Source organism: Choloepus didactylus, chromosome 1, assembly GCF_015220235.1.
Source record: "Choloepus didactylus isolate mChoDid1 chromosome 1, mChoDid1.pri, whole genome shotgun sequence".
In the NCBI taxonomy this organism is placed as follows: domain Eukaryota; kingdom Metazoa; phylum Chordata; class Mammalia; order Pilosa; family Megalonychidae; genus Choloepus; species Choloepus didactylus.
The window spans coordinates 191,795,878-191,811,660 of NC_051307.1; the positions used below are offsets into that span (position 1 = coordinate 191,795,878).

The 15,783-nt window shown below is 43.0% G+C and overlaps 1 pseudogene; it reads right to left on the reverse strand.

Moving 5' to 3' along the window:
• Positions 1–12,628: 12,628 nt before the first annotated feature.
• On the reverse strand, positions 12,629–14,841 carry LOC119528113 (annotated as a pseudogene).
• Positions 14,842–15,783: the final 942 nt, after the last annotated feature.

The following is a 15,783-nucleotide window of genomic DNA, read 5'->3' on the forward strand; positions in this document are numbered from 1 at the left end:
AGATGAATTTCCCAAACTATTGGTCCAAGGGGATTTTACTCATTCCAACAACAAAAGTTCATTACAAAGTACGAAGGTAGAGCACCAGCCATGCAGCAGGCTCAATTGACCCTAAGGAAACTAACAAAATATAATATTATGGGGCCATACTGTGCGTTCTGTTTTGTAGCGGAAAAATGTTCAATAGACTATAATTGGACCAAAAAAAAAAAAAAGGTGTGAAATTTGGGGTCCAGTGCAGCCATATTAGTTCCTGATAAACTTCCTCAGTTGGATAAACTTGAATCAAGAAATTTAGAAACCACAGGTATGCTTTTTAATCCGTCAGAGCCAATAACAGCAAATGAATGACACCTATTTCAAAAGTACATCACAAGGTGCAAAGATAGCAAAGGCTATAAAAAAAATTTGACTGTCTAATTTCTTAGCATTCAGAATATCTGAAATTCAGGGCTGTTTGGTTGCTTTTATAATGGAAAACTTGGAAAGTATGCATTTGTAGTTGTGGCTACAGATGCATACAGGTGAAGTCAGATTGGAGGATTTTGCAGGATAATCATGCTGTAGTTACAGCAAGAAGCCCTCTTCTTAGGTACTTTTATAGACTTCTACTTTTTCATAGAAAAAAATCTTGTCCTCACTTTAGACACAAGGACAAACATAGACTGAAAGTGAAAGGTTGGAAAAAGATATTTCATGCAAACAACAACCAGAAAAAAGCAAGAGTAGCTATATTAATATCAGACAAGTTAGACTTCAAAAGCAAAACAATTAAAAGAGACAAAGAAGGGCACTATATATTAATAAAAGGGTCAATTCATCAAGAAAACACAACAGTCATAAATATTTATGCACCAAACCAGAATGCCCCAAAATTCATGAGGCAAACACTGCGATCACTGAAAGGAGAAATAGACACCTCTACAATAATAGTTGGAGACTTCAATACACCACTCTCATCAATGGATAGAACATCTAGACAGAGGATCACTAAAGAAACAGAGATGTTGAATTGTATGATAAATGAACTAGAATTGATGGACATTTATAGAACACTACATCCAACAACAGCAGGATACACTTTTTTCTCAAGTGCTCATGGAACATTCTCTAGGATAGACCACATGCTGGGTCACAAAGCAAGTCTCAACAAATTTAAAAATATTGATATTATACAAAACACTTTCTCAGACCACAATGGAATGAAGTTGGAAATAAATAAAAGGCAGAAGGTCATAAAATTCACAAACATATGGAGGCTAAACAACACCCTCTTAGAAAACCAGTGGGTAAAGGAAGAAATTACAAGAGAAATTAGTAAATACCTCGAGGCAAATGATAATGAAAACACAACTTATCAAAACTTATGGGATGAAGCAAAGGCGGTGCTGAGAGGGAAATTTATTGCCCTAAATGCCTATATTAAAAGAGAAGAGAGAGCAAAAATTGAAGAGTTAACGGCTCACCTGGAGGAATTAGAGAAAGAACAGCAAACTAACCCCAAAGCAAGCAGAAGGGAAGAAATAACAAAGATTAGAGCAGAAACAAATGCAATTGGGAACAGGAAAACAATAGAGAGAATCAACAAAACCAGAAGTTGGTTCTTTGAGAAAATCAATAAAATCGATGGACCACTGGCTAGGCTAACAAAAATCTTGTCAAAATTCACTTAAAATTTCCTTTTCAAAAGCATTAGATCACTGGCCAATTGACTTTGTACCTGTACAATGTCAGGTCAATTTAACCTACTTTTCAAAGAGGCTAATAGGTATTTCCTTAAAGACAGCACCTTTCCTACAGCCTAAGCGTTTATGGGGCTCCATGAACAAGCCGCATTTGTTGAAATCACACATCTAGCACCATGGCCATGACTCCTGGATTGTGACATCTCAATTTAGGATGTGAATTAGACAATGTGTTGGCATATTCAGAAGCTCACATTTGTGTATGTGCGTGTAATGATCATTGTGTTTTTTTTAAAGTAAAAGACATCTGTATGTTATTCTTATGTGAAACTGCACCATTCTTCTCTGGGTTGGATTATTTCTAAATCTCCATAACGGAGGCATAAAATCCTAAAACTTCATTGCAAACTAAAGCAAGAGTGTCCCTTTCTTCCAAAACAAATCACTGTTTGCTCCGCTGTTAGTTATTGGTAACCACTGCTATTATGCATTGCACTTTTGTACATTTACCATGCATTTACCTGACACATTCATTCATTCAAGCATCAGGTATTTATTGCTCAATAAATATGGCTACTGCATGCCACACTCTGTGCTCAGGGCTGATTGCTAGGGATACAGAGATGAACCGGGCAGGGTCTCCATGCTTACCCTTGAGAGTCTCTTTGGCTTCCACTCTTCCAGGCTGCCAAAAGAGACAGCATGGAGAACTACAAGTAATATGCAATTAGAAGGACACATGAGTGGTTTGTCTTGTCTCTGTCATGAACTCTGTCTCCCCCTCCTGGTGTCCCTACCTCTCCCCAGTAGCTCCACAGGGCCAGGAGCCCAGCAGACACAGCAAAGCCTGGTGGACAGCCTTGGGCTGCTCCACTCCCCTCTGGTTCACTGGTTTCCACCCCAAGCACATGGCTTTGCTGGCAAAAATATCTACAGAAGCTGCACTTCTCAGGAGGGGGACAATGTCATGGTGAAACTGGCGAGTCTTTGGCAAGTTACAATTTTGCAAAGAACCTGTAGACCCACAATGATTTGGGAGTCACATTGTGCTGGTTGAAATCCTGACTCTGCCACTCTCAAGCTGTGTGGCCTCAGGCAAGTTATGCTTCTGAGCCTGGGTTTCCTTATTGTTAAAAGTGAAGATGATGAAATTCACATGACAAGGTTGGTGTAGGGTTATGCCTGGAACACTGTGGGCTGTGGATAAATGATCAATTACTATGCAGAAAAGAAGGCCCCAAACAGAGTATTAAGAGTCATAAAAATCTCTGTTCTTGGAATACAAGGAGGAAGGAGCAATCTCTTCCTAAGAGGTCTTGTGCGTGCATTTACCTGGGGAGAACGAGCCGGGGGGTGGGGTGGGGGCAGCCTGTAGAAAGGCTCAAGAGGGTGATAGCCTCACCCACTATGGGAGCAGCTTGACGCAGTCCCCTTCTCCTGGGCTCCCCAGGGCTTGCGCAGACGTCTGTCCCCTCTGAACTCTTCCTTCTCCATGGTGCTGTTGCCGCCCCATCTGCTCACTTGGCAGGGGTTTCTGAGTGACAGTGACCTTTTCTACTTCAACCTGAGGGCAATCTTCTCTCTCTCCTTTCCTGAATGACTCTTTTTTTTTTTTTTTAATTATTCTTAGAAAATAAAATAAAATCCAAGTTTGAGGTCAGTTAATCAGGGTATAATTATTTCTCAAAGCTCAAGGCCTAAAGATCGTCAGGAACACCTATAGTTAAGTCGTTAGGCTTGTTTAGCTCACACAGCAAGTGAGGACACACAGACAAATCAATGAGTGGCTCCACAAGGTGGGTTGAGAAGGGCTCCTTATAGGATTTGGGCTTGTGCTGGAGGGATCTAAGAGGGATATAGGAAGTGGGTTGGCAATTCCATGGCTGGATGTCTCGCACCCTTTATCTGGGAGGTGGGGGGATTGGAGCAGCCAGAGCCATCATTGGTAAAGAAGCAGCAGCCCCTCATGCTGGTCATAGGTGGGGGTGTTTAGTCATTTTGTGGTTGTGGGGTGGCCCCATATGAGCCTGCCCTGCACACGGTCCCAGCATGGGCTTGTCTGAGCTTGGCCGATGCTCTGGAGGGAGCACTGGGTCTGGTAGCCGACAGGCAGGTTTTCACTTTCTCTTTTTCATATTAGGGAACCCATGTGGTAAGTGCACAACTGGCCAAATGGGGGACAATGGGAAGGTCAGCTAGGAAGGGTATGTGCAGCTTGTACCACCATTTCCAGGGCACTCCCACAGGCACCAGGAGTTATTACTTTCAACTCTCTTTTTCAGGTGAGGAAACTGAGGCCCAAGGAAGTTAAAGGAGTAACTTGAGGCCACTGAGCTGGTAGGTGCGACTTGGAGAGGTGAGGACAGGGAGTCCACCTGAGGTCAGAAGTTTACCTTCACCCAGTGAGCAGCCTTGGGAACCAGGGTTGTTTCCCTCAGGGTCACCAAACCCATGGTAGATGCCCTGGGTCCTGAGGACCCCAGGTGCCCACTACCACTCCTGCCCAAAGGGCTTTCCTGCTGGCCCCAGGAGGGCCCTGGGTGTAGGTGAGCAGGAGTTTGGCTGGGATTTGTTGGTCTTTTGAACCATTTCCTAAATGGAAGCCTTGGGGCTCTCCCTTGTGGTTGGCACATGAGCTGTTGTCCCTGCTGGGACTGCAAAGGGTGTGGGTGGCAGCAGGGGCAAGGGCCATGGCGAGGGTCAGGGGGAGGGCCACGGCGAGGGTCAGGTGAGGGCTTGTGCACCTGCCCTGAGCCAGCCCCTTGCCCTGGGAGCTGGGTGTTCTCAACTGCAAGATATGAGAAAAAAAGAGATGATATCAGTGCATGCCCATGACAGATGCAATAGGGCTGCTTTCACTGGCATGGCTGTGATAGGGCTACTGGTGATACGTGGATTCCCCTTCTCAATTCTGAATCTGTAGTGACTTTAAAGTCAGACCCTTAACTCGACTGTAGCCCCAGGAATTGTTTCTTACTTTAGGAAGCTTATAAAGGGCTACCCGGTTTTACAAAACGTCTTCACATCCATCACCTCTTAGGCCTCACAGAACCCTACAACGCAGGTTAATCTCCACTTTATAACCAAGAAAATGGAGGCACAGCTAGTAACACATAAACATAACAATAATCACTATTTATTAAATGTTTAGCACATGCTAGCATCTATGCTGAGAGCTTTATGTTTGTTATCTCATTTTATCCTCAAACAACACACTATTCCTGTTCCTATTTTGCAGATGAGGATGTGGAGGCACAGAAAAGCCAGGAGCCTTTCCCAGGGACACACAGTGCAGGAATTGGAGTTGTAGTCCAACTTTGGAAACTGAGCTCTCACTTCCTGCATTAGTGACGCACTGGTCTCACTTCAGGTCACAGGTGTGCAGAGAATGGGCAGGAACTGGAATCTGCCTGCACTGACATCCTGTCCAGTGCTTTTTCTGCCACATTACGCTGGCTCTGATGACCTGTTTCAATATCTGCAGGTGACAATATGGGTGGAAACTTAAAAAAAAAAGACAGTTACTGTCAGGTCTTTGGGAAGAAAAGAAACTTGGGGAGGGTTAATGAGGGTGGACACTCAGTGTCCCAGGGAGGGGTGTGCAATGGTGCAGCTGTGAAAGGGGCCTGCACCCCAGGCCAGCTGCAGCCCACGCCCGGGACCCAGCCAGGCAGGCAGCATCTCTCTGGTGGAGCAGCCGCCATGCTGTGGGATTCCACACAAAGGCGCTGCCCGTGCCTGCTGCCTCCCTCGTGGGTTCCGAAGCGTCTCCGCAGGTCACTGCAGCCTGTGCTTGTCCGTCAAGCAGTGGGGGGACTGTCCTCCCCTGGGGGCCGGGGTTGCAATGTTACAGTGCACGCTGTCCAGGACAGCAGTCACCGGCCACACGTGGCAATTAAGCACTTGAAATATGACTAATTTCAATGGAAGTGTGGTATAAATATATGATATTTACCAGATTTTTGAGGCTTAGTATGAAAAAAAAAGGTAAAATATCTCAATAATTTTCATGTTCATTCCATGTTGGAATTGTAATATTTCGGATGTGTTGGGTTTAATAAAACAGATTATTAAAATTAATTTTACCTGTCTCTCTTTAGTTTTTTAAATCTAACTACTATAAAATGTAACATAGTTTGTACTCTGGCTATTGGACAGCACTGATCTAGAGCTGTTGGTCCTGGTGGATCTGCTTGTGACATAGAATGGAAGACAGACTTGGCCTGGTGGTGCCTCCCAGGGTAGGCCTGCTTGTCCCCCTCTGCTGAGGTATCTGGAGGTGGCTGGTGGATGGCGGGGCAAGAAATGACAGTTAAGGCATTTTCCTTCTGCCAAAGTGATGGGCAGATCAAACAGTCTGTGTGGTCTGCTGGCAGGGATGCTGAGGAGCAGCATGTTTTATGTGTGAATAACTCTAAAAACTGCTGAGATTCAATCCTATAAAGCTTTGGTAATATGAATTACACTACATTCCCCTCACCATAACCTCATTTCATCTCTTAAGTCTCTTCAAGCTCTTTCTAGCCCTGGCCCTCTCCTCCAGAAGTTTCTCTCTTCCCTTCCATTCCTTTCCTTCTCCTCCCTACCTTCTCTCCAGAATAAGTTTGTTGGGGCTGCAGTAACAAGGTACCACAAACAGGGTGGCTTAAAAAACCAGGAGTTCATTGTCTCACGCTTCTAGAGGCTAGATGACGGAAATCTGCAGGTGTCACAGGATGGCGCTTCCTCTGAAGTCCCTAGGCTCTGGCAGGGGCTTGTCAGCCACCCATAACTCAATTTCTTCCCCTGTCTTCTCTGTCTACCCCTGTCTGTGTCCAAATTTCCTCTCCTTATAAGGACATCAAAAGTATTGGATTAGGGCCACCTTGATTCACTTTGGCCTCATCTAAACTGATAAATCTTTAAAGATCCTCTTTCCAAATAGGATCGCATTCCTGAGACCGGGGGTTCGGATTTGAGCACATGTCTTTTTGGGGGACACCGTTCAGTCCATAACTCCTTCCCTCCTCTTCCCTGCCCTTTGCCCTTCCCTTCCTTCCCCTCCCCTCTCTACCTGACTATGTCTTTGGACGGCAATTCCATTCTTTTCAGAGGTCTCCCCGGCCCCCCAGGTTATGTTAGATCTCCCCCTCCCAGCGATTCTCTCAGCCCATTAGTTTTCCTCTGCAGAACTGATCAGCCTTTATGATCCCCCTTTTGCATGTAGATGTGCCTTCGGTGTCTGTCTTCCCCTCTAGGCTGGAGCAGCCTGAGGGCATGGGCTGTGTCTTTCTACTCACTGCTGTATCCTGTGTGGACAAACTCTCCACAAGGATTTGTCCTTGATGTGGCCTGCACAATTCACAGAGAAGCCACTCTCTGCCTGGCACCCACTCTGTACCGGGCGTTTGTACATGTCCTTGCCCCCCGTGCAACTGCCACCCAGGAGGGAGCCACTGTTGTGCTTGCATTATGGAGAACAACACCAGCTTGGGGAGGAAAGCAACTTGCCCAGAGTCCTTCATGTGGTGAACACCAGAGCAGGCCCAGAGGTTTCCAAGGAACCACAGCCCTCCAGGTCGGCTCTGCTCTTTGGGTGTTCTTGTGCTTATCCAGGCACTTAAATCTCAATGGGTTTGTGCTCATCTTGGTGACCCCACAGCCAGACCAAGAGGAGAAGTCGATCCCGAGGGCCAGATGGGTGGTGGGTGCCCAGGCACCAAGAGGACCAGGAGCTGGTGAGCCTCAAGCCTGGGGCAGAGATGGGTTCCCATGAGATGGAGGAGCAGGACCGGGGAGTGGTTCCAGTCCAGAAGGGCTCAGAGGCTGGGCCAGGTCAGCACACTCCATATAAAGCAGTAGCCCAGTAGATGTCACCCTCCCTCCTCTCCAGGTAGGGAGGGAGCTTGGAGCAGAGCTCGGAGGCACCCGCCCTCACCTTCCCACTTTCTCAGGGGGAATGCACCCGTGAGAAGCCAGCCTGAGTGCCTAGGGCGGGACTGGCAAAATACAAGTTTGGTAAGCAGGACTGCAAACAAGCCCAGAAAGACAAACACCTGAACTTCAGATTGCACTGGCTGAAGGGTAAATGCCTGACTTAAAAGGATCTCTGAGAGAAGGCTGAAAGGGATGCTCTGAGGAAATACTGATAAGAATAACTATTAGTTCACCAAACAACCCTCCTCCCCTCCTCCTAAAGCTCCTCCTCACAAAAGGGAGCCCTCTAGACAGAAACTCTGAATCCACGTGTCTCTTACAATTCAATGAGCATGTAGTACTAAATGTCCTGCTTTTTCAGACATTTGCCCAGCATAGAAACACACAGAGAGAACAGTAACATTGCCTCATCAAGTTGGCCAACGACAGCAAAAGTGCAAGAGTAGACAGGAGATCCGCAGAATACTGAGGGAGGCAGAGGGGCTTGGGAAAAGGGGAAGGCAGGGCCTGGGATGGGAGAAGACAGAGAATTTTAAAGGTCAGAGGGCTGGTGTGTGTGGGGGGAGCATGAGGTCTACACGGCACGCTCTCCAGTGTCTTAGGAATATCTGTGGGCCCCTTCATGTTCTGGACAAGGGGGAAGGCAACCGGACAAGGGGGCCAAAGACTTGTCCTGTGCTGTCTGGATTTGTCACTGGAGGCCCGGATGGGAAAACTGCTCAAATCATCCTGAGAGTTCCTTTAATTCAGCTGTAGCTTAGAAGCCCCACCCCAAAGGCAGGCTTCGGGGACCCCACACAGTGGGTGACAGCTGCAAAGGATACCCCTCAGGTGAAGCTGGGCTGGAGGAGGAGCCAGGAAGGCTCTCTGAAATTCCCCCTCCAGCAGACAGGGGCATGCAGAGGCTCCGCAAGACTGTTAATTCCTCTTGTGCCTTTATTGGCACCGGCTTTCATGTGAACCTCCATTTGCTCAGGGTGATTGACTGAACAGTAGGCCTTGGGTTTTAATGGATGACTTCAAGTGGAGTTTCACTGTGAGTGAAAGGCACGTTGTGCATGTTCTCTTCAGAATGAATAAGAGCTCTCTGTAGGCAGGCTGACTATCTGATAGTGGTAACTGGCAGCTATTTTAAAAGTGCTTTTGAGCCATTCTCATAGCCCTCCCCACCACTGTGTGTGAGATGCTGGTTTCTGGCTGGCAGAAGGACTGAGCCCTGCTGTGTTGTGCCTCAGTTTCCTACTCTGCACAATGAGAAGGAGAGAGCGCACTTCCTCTCCAGCTCTGAATGGCTAGTATTTTTGCCTCTCTTTACCTGATTACTCAGTTCTGGTAGATGCATGAAATTCTCTTGTAGAAACAGCATAAGGAGCACTAAGCTGGGGGGCAAGGGGGCCCGGTGCAGACCATTTAACTCCAGAGATTCAGTCTGTTTTCAGCTCCTGGGAACTTCTGAGAGACGCATCTATGCCATATTCCAGGAGGGATGGAAAATTGGGGTCTGAGAAAAAGAAAGAAGACAAAAAAGAAAATGAAGAAATTTCCAGGTGATAACGATCGAGAATGTCTAGAAGCGTGTTCCTGGTACAGAATACGTAAGATGTTGGATAGTTATTTTGAAACATGCTTTAAATGAATGGGCTGGCAGAAAGATAAGGGAAATCCTCAGGGGCTAGAAAGCAAATACAGAGAGGTGAGGGGCTGCCAGAGCCGGCATTTGTCTTGGGCCATCTGTGCTCCCTCCAGGCACCGAGCCTGGTCCTCACGGGTCAGGCATCTGTGATATGGAGGGAGGAGATAGGGCCCCGGGCTGGGGAGGGTGGGGTTCTGCCTGAGGCCCACACAAAGCCTCTGCCTCACCCCCCACTGAGGCTGAAAGGGTGAAGAGGATGCCTGCCTTGGTCTTGACTCCAGCAAAAAGATAAAGGAAATGTGTCCCTGAGAACACCTGACCACAAGCCTGAGTTCACGCTGCCTGTGTGGCCAAAGGACAATGAAACACACATGCAAATGAGCAAACCAAGTTTAAACTGGTCCCAGGTTGGTAGTACCCCAGAGCACAGCTAAAGTAGAGGTAAATCCTCCCTGCAGGAAAGTGCTTTAAAAGTACGCCTCAAGGAATTGCCCTTTAGCAATCAAGGCCAGTCTTAGCTCCTTCCCTAGAAATCAGAGTGTGAGGCAAAACGTACATAGTAATGCCATTAATAAAGTTAAAAAAGAATCACATCAAGGCATGTCATCATGAAATTTCACTAAGGATAAAGGAGAGATTAGGGGAAGGAAAGAGGGAGAGAGAGAGAGAGAAAATTAGAGTGAGAGAGTGAGTGAAGGGGAGGCAGAATAGGTAGATAGGACTTCCAAATATTGAAGAATAAGAATTCCATAAGACTTCTCAATAGCAGAAGTAAATGGTTAAAAGCAGTGTGGAAAGATGCCTTTAAAATTCTGAGAGAAAATAACATTCAACTTAGAATTCTTTACTCAGAAAATGATTAACCAAGTGCGAGAGTAGAATAGACATTTCATTCATGCAAAGAATGAGACCACCTATCTGGTATCCTTGCATAGGAAGTTACTGCAGGATGTGCTTTAGCAAAACAAGAAAGGAAACCAAGAAAGCCGAAGACATGGGATCCAGGACACAGGAGCTCCAGCCCTGGAGTGCAGGCATTGTGGACTGAATCATGTCCCCCACAAGGACATGTCCACGTCCTAATTCCTGGTCTTCTGGATGTGAACTCATTAGTCAGTAAGCTCTTTGAAGATTCCATTAGGATGAGGCCAAACTGAAATAGGGTGGGTCTTAATCCAATTTGACTAGCGTCTTTATAAGGAGGGGAAATCTAGCCAGTGACAGGGACAACTGAGCAGGAGACAGAAGCCATGTGATAGAGGCAGAGACTGAAGAATGAATTGCCAGCAAACCACCACCAGAGCACCACAGATTTCAGAGAAGGCACGGCCTGCCAATGCTTTGATTTTGGGTTTCGAGTCTCCAAAACTGTAAGACAGAAAATTCCTGTTGTTCAAACCCACAAAACTGTGTTCTTCATTATAGCAGCCCTGGCAAATTAAGACAGCAGGGAAGGGAAGTTCTGGGACAACTGTGTTGCATAGAGAGCAGATGGAGGCAGAAGGAATGAGGGCTGGATGGGGTCTGACTGGGGTAGCAGAGGAAGGAAAACAGAACAAATAGAACATTGGGAATTTGGAAAAACTGTTGAAAGACATTGGATAGAACTATAGTAATATTTGGGAAAAATTAATGATAGTCACATAGAAGCTTAAGCAAATAAATAAAAGGAAAATACCTAATAGAAGAAAAACAAAACAATAGTTCAAGAAAGAAAACATAGCCACACTTTCTATGTTTAATTATATTGATACGTTGAATGAAGGGGGAAGGGGATGACAGCCAAATTCTCAAACATCTCAACAGGAAATCAATAGAAAATACCCAAAAATTACAAATTGAAGAATAGCAGGATCAGCATAGTATTTAGAAATTTTAAGGGTAAGTAGCAAAGGAAAATAAACATCTGAAAGTATTATTGGTGACCTTTTCTGAAGGGTGGGACTACTGTAGGGGTTAGGGAGAGGGGGCAGCTATATTTTGTTATAAACCTTTAGCACTATTTAATATTTGCACATATTACTTGGATAAAAAATGATAATTTCAAAAATCCCCTGCATATCACTTCTTCCCCCACCCAAGAAAAAAAAATGACATACTTTATAGGTCAGATGCTATTTTTATTTCAGCTCTGCTATTTATTTGGAAAGAAAACTATTTTGGTGTTCTCACTGAACCCTCTGACTCATACCTGAAGATTTGATTCTGTGAGGGTTTGTGGCCCCAGAGATTTTCAGATCTCTTCTGTTCATGTGAAGGATCTCATGATTCTCTTCTTTCTTCTCTGAATTTCCTGGCAGTTATTGGACTGGACAGAATGTCCTTTCCATATTAGAGAGTAGGCATAGTGTTTTGGTCAGAGTCATAAAAGGGTTGGTTAGGGTGAATGTTCAGATCTATAGCAGGTTCCTCAATATCACCTGAAACTTAACACCTTCATAGCACTTGGTACTTGGGCAGCCAGGTTTGAGGTTGAACCCACCACCTATTAGCTCGGTGACCTTGGACAAGTTACTTAACTGAATAAACTTCTGTTTCCTCATTAATAAAATGAGGACAATAATAATAAACCCTCCTTCTTAGAGTTTTCGAAAGTTTTTTTTTTACAATTAAAAAACTTATTTTAAATAAAATATATCATTCTGTTAACATGAGCTAAACAATTTAAACCTTTTAGATATTAGGAGTGCAGTTAGAGGGGAATGTTTGAGAAAATAAAATTGAGTGCTAATGAAAAAATTTTAATCTAAACTTTCATAGTGAAAAATCATGAATCTGGATTCACTGTGCTTCATAAGACTATCATTTAAACAAGACCAACAAGAGGAAACAAAAAACTTCCAAACTCAGGAAAAAACTTAATTTGAAAATTGGTAAAATCTTTACAGTTTAGAAAAAATACTTGGTTCCATAGAAGTTAGTTCATTTAATTAAACTTTCAAATTTGTTTCTTGATTCTCTTACATATAAAGTTATTATATAAGGAGACAAAATGTGAAAAGGGGTGCATAGGCTTTATATAACTTGTTAGATTGCTTTCTTTTTACCTTGCACTTTATTGAAGTATTACACTCAATGTCAGTTTTTCTATTTCTCTTCTATTTCTTATGCATTGCATTTCTCTTTTAAATTTTAATTATATAAGTAATACATGCTGACGGTAAAATTTTTTCGCAATCTTCAAGTAAAATGGACAGGTAGTCTGCTTTAACCCTTAATTACACTCTCCTCTCCAAAGGTAGTCACTTTAATGTGCTTTTCTGTAAAAAGTTATATGCATTTTTTGAACAAAGATCTGTGATATGATTGGTAAATCATATTTTTAGTCATTCATTATATTTTCATGCCTGAGCATAATTTTCAATTGCCCAAAAATATGCTGATGTGCTAGATTTTATTTGTCTGTAAATACATATAACTTTTAAAATATGTAGTCAATTCCCCAACTTTAATGTCATTCTTAAAAAGCATCAACCTCCTCAAGGCAATTAATATTGTATTTTGTGCCAAACAACCTGTTAATTTCAGTGTCTGGAATATAAAATGCTGGGCCTGCATGCTTAGTTGGGTCATAAGAAACAACAGATGGAACCCTTTTCTTGTTAGGGATATTTTATCAACATAGCATTCTTGATCCCAAATCCTGTCAAATTTGCCAATATTTTTTCTGGAAAGATAAAAAATGCTGCAACTTTACAAAGAAATGATCCCTGAAGAACTCTTAAATACTTTGGCTCCAGTAATTTCAGCAATTGGTTCTTTAAAGTAAGAAAGATTCTGCTCATTATTCACATTTACCAAGAGATGGAAACAACCCAAATGTCCTTCAACAGATGAGTGGATAAATAAAATGTGGTATATACACACGATGGAATACTACAAGGCAGTAAGAAGGAACAATGTTGTGAAACATATGACAACGTGGATGAAACTTGAAGACATAATTCTGAGCGAAATAAACCAGGCACAAAAAGAGAAATATTATACGCTACCACTAATGTGAGCATTGAAAACTAAAAAATAAATGGTTTATAATGTACAATGTAGGGGATCTAGTGATAGAGGGCAATTAGTGAAGAGGGAACAATAACCTAATAAGAACAGATAAGCTATCGTGGGTAAATTTAAAGTTCTGGGAATGCCCAGGAATGACTATAGTTTGTTAATTTCTGGTGGGTATGGTAGGAACAAGTTCACAAAAATGTTGCTATATTAGGTTATTTTCTTGGGGTAGAGTAGTAATATGTTGGAAGTAAAGTAGTTATTTTAGGTTAGTTGTCTTTTTCTTATTCCCTTGTTTTGGTTTGTTTAAAATATTTAAAAAAAATTTTTTTTTGATATAGTTAATAGTTAACTAAAAAAAAAAAAAATGAAAAAAATATGCAGAGCCCCTTGAGGAGCTGTGGGAGAATGCAGGGGTGTTGGGCTTCCCCACCTCGATGGTTGCTGATGTGCTCACAGACATAGGGGACTGGTGGTTTAATGGGCTGAGCCCTCTACCAGGGACTTGTCCTTGGGAAGACTATTGCTGCAAAGGAGAGGCTAGGCCTCCCTATAATTGTGCCTAAGAGCCTCCTCCCGAATGCCTCTTTGTTGCTCAGATGTGGCCCTCTCTCTCTAGCTAAGCCAACTTGGCAGGTGAAATCACTGCCCTCCCCGCTACATGAGATCTGACACCCAGAGGTGTAAATACCCCTGGCAATGTGGAATATGACTCCTGGAGGGGAATCTAGACCTGGCATTGTGGGATGGAGAACATCTTCTTGACCAAAAGGGGGATGTGAAAGGAAATGAAATAAGCTTCAGTGGCAGAGAGATTCCAAAAGGAGCCCAGAGGTCACTCTGGTGGGCACTGTTATGCACAATATGGATAACCCTTTTTAGGTTCTAATGAATTGGAATAGCTAGCAGTAAATACCTGAAACTATTAAACTACAATCCAGAACCCTTGCATCTTGAAGACAATTGTATAAAAATGTAGCTTATGAGGGGTGACAATGTGATTGGGAAAGCCATATGGGCCACACTCCCCTTTGCCAGTGTATGGATGGATGAGTAGAAAAACGGGGGCAAAATAAAAAAACTAAAGGAAGAATGGGGGGGCAATTTGGATGTTCTGTTTTTATTCTTGTTTTTTTTATTCTTGCTTTCACTTTTTCTGGAACAAGGAAAATGTTTTAAAAAAAGATTGATCAGGGTAGAGGTGAACAACTATATGATGGTAATGTGATCAATGGATTGTGTACTTTGGATGATTGTACGGTATGTGAATAAAACTTAATAAAAAATTAAAAAAAAAAGAAAGATTCTGCTCTGTAAACAATTCTCAAATCCCAAGTTCACTGATCTCCACACCAGCTATGCTGTGTTCCAGGTCAGCAAACCATCTCATCTCAACTGCTTTTCCACAAAGAGGAAGAAAACACCAGCGCTGTTACGAAAAGTATCCAAATGCTTCTTCAATAGCTGATGTCCTTGTTCTTGATGAAATGCAACATTGCGGCTCACCCACTTTTCTTGCCATTCTTCCTAAATTAGTATGCGGTTTTTCAGTACCTCCTTATCAGGGTACTCTTTAAATTCAAGTGAAGTTCTTGTATCATGCATAGTTTTGTAGATCCTTTTGCCTCACAAGAAGATATCTCCAGTGCCTCTTCAGCCACCTGCTGCCAGCTGCTCTTTTTGAAATTTTGATGAGTGTAAGTTGAAAATCAGCTCTCATCTTAGAGCCATGCAAATAAAATATGCAAAGCAGTAATGTCCATAATTTATAAAGAGTTCTTACACATTAATAAGAAAAAGGCAACTAAACAGAAAAATGGGCAAAGGATATGAACAAGTAAAATGTGTCAGAAGAAATAAAACGGAACTTTTCCTATATGAAAAGATGTTTAACTTGCAATATTCAAATAAATACAAAATAAAACAATGATGCAACTGGTTATTTCTTGTATATAGGAAACAAATTGATATCAGTTCATTCATTCAGTCATTTAAATTAAACTTTTTATTTTCTGATAATTGTAGATTCACATAGTTGTAAGTTATCATACAGAGACATCTTGTGAACCCCTTACATAGCTTCACCCAATAATAACCTATTACAAAACTGTGTAATACATTATCACAACCTGGATATTCACATTGACACAGTCATGATACAGAGCAATACTATCCCTATAAGATTCTGTCATGTTGCCCTTTTATAGCCACACTCACCCCATATTCCCACCTCTGTACTTAACTCCTGGCAGCCACTAATCTGTTCTTTATTTCTATAATTTTTTCTTTTCAAGAATTTTATACAAATAGAACCATCCAGTATGTTACTTGTTGTGATCTGACTGTTCTACTACAGCATTCTAGTTGCTACAAGGCACCTCTATGCACAAGGTAAGTTTCTGGGATGGCGAGCCTGTGACAAGTGTCCTTGTTCAATTCTTCAGATTACCACCAGACCAACTGATACAAAAATACTTGCAACCTAGTATGCGCACTAGGGTTACTCTGAACTCCAGAACTGAGACCATGGACCCACATTGGGAGCAT